The sequence below is a fragment of the Apteryx rowi genome, unplaced genomic scaffold, assembly GCF_003343035.1.
Source record: "Apteryx rowi isolate R43461 unplaced genomic scaffold, aptRow1 scaffold_662, whole genome shotgun sequence".
Taxonomy (NCBI): domain Eukaryota; kingdom Metazoa; phylum Chordata; class Aves; order Apterygiformes; family Apterygidae; genus Apteryx; species Apteryx rowi.
Genome location: NW_020450941.1, coordinates 474935 through 476649, shown reverse-complemented (window position 1 = coordinate 476649; position 1715 = coordinate 474935).

Genomic DNA, 1715 nt, shown 5'->3' with positions numbered 1-1715 from the left:
ACGTGGTGCATGCACGCTGTGCGTAGGCACGGTATACAGGCACGGTGTGCGACGTGGTGCATGCACACTGTGCATAGGCACGGTATATGGGCACGGTGTGCATGCACAGTGTACGATGTGGTGCATGCACACCGTGCATAGGCAGGGTGCACAGGCATGGTGTGCGTGCGCAGTGTGCCACATGGTGCATGCACACCGTGCATAGGCAGGGTGCATGGGCACGGTGTGCCACGTGGTGCACRCACASCRTGCATAGGCAGGGTGCACAGGCACGGTGTGCGTGCACGGTGTGCGGCATGGTGTGTGGCACTTTGTGCCACGCACCGTGCACACACACACAGTGCATAAGCATAGTGCACACAGCGTGCCGGCGTGGTGCAAGGGCACCGTGTGCAGGCACGGTGCGTGGGCACACCACGCAGGCACGGTGTGCAGGCGCGGTGCAGAGGCCCGGTGCCTGGCACGGTGTGCAGGCATGGTGCATGGACGTGGTGCAGTGGCACGGTGTGCGTGCACGGTGCACAGGCATGGTGCGTGGCATGGTGCGTGTACACAGTGCATGGGCACGGTGTGTGTCATTGTGTGTGTGTGGCCCAGGGCACGGGCATGCTGCACGGGAGCCGTGCACGGGCACGGCGTGCGGCACGGGGCGCGTGCATGGTGCATGGGCACAGAGCGTGGCACAGTGTCCCTGCGCTGTGCACGCGCACGGCGTGTAGCTCGGTGTGTGTGCACGGTGCGTGTGCACGGTGCAGGGACACAGCGTGTGACATGGTGTGCGTGCACGGTGCCCTGTGCACCGTGCACGGGCACGGTGCGTGGCATGGTGTGTGTGCACGATGCACAGGGTTCATGCACAGTGCACGGGCACGGTGTGTTACAGGGTGTGCGTGCGCGGTGGGTGTGCACAGTGCACAGGCAAGGTATACTGGCACGGTGTGTGTGCACAGTGTGTGTGCGTGATGCATGCGTGCAGTGCTCGTGCACGGTGCCCGGGCACCGTGCATGCATAGTGTGCATGCACAATGCATGCACACAGGGCTCATGCACGGTGCCTGGGCACTGTGCATGCATGGTGTGCATGCACGGTGCATGTGCCCAGTGCTCATGCACGGTGCCCAGGCAGCGTGCGTGCACGGTGCATGTGCACAGTGCTCGTGCATGGCGTGTGTGCACGGTGCATGCACACAGTGCTCGTGCACGGTGCACCGGCACTGTGTATGCATGGTGTGCATGCACGGTGCATGCATGCAGTGCTCGTGCACGGTGCACCGGCAATGTGCATGCACGGTGTGCATGCATGGTGCATGCGTGCAGTGCTCGTGCACGGTGCTCGGGCACTGTGCGTGCATGGTGTGCGTGCACGGTGCACGGGCACAGTGCGCAGGCCCGGTGCCCGTCACGGCACCCACCACGCCACCCCACGGGCGCCCCGCGCGCCCCCCCAGCCGCAGGGCTCGGGTCCACCTTTYGCCATTCTTTTTTTTTAATTCCTTCTTTTTCCTCCCTTTCCGTGGATTTATCGGTGCTACTTTCCCTTCGGGGTCCCCGCGATCGGAAGCTATCGGTGCGCCAGAGCCCCGCGCAGYGGCGGCGGCGGCGCCAGCAAAAAAAGCAAATACCTCAAAATAACAAAAAAAGAAAAATCCCACCCCGAATCCCATCGGATAAAAGCAGAGCATCGCGGCGCCGAAGCCGGCCAAGGGCAGCAGCGC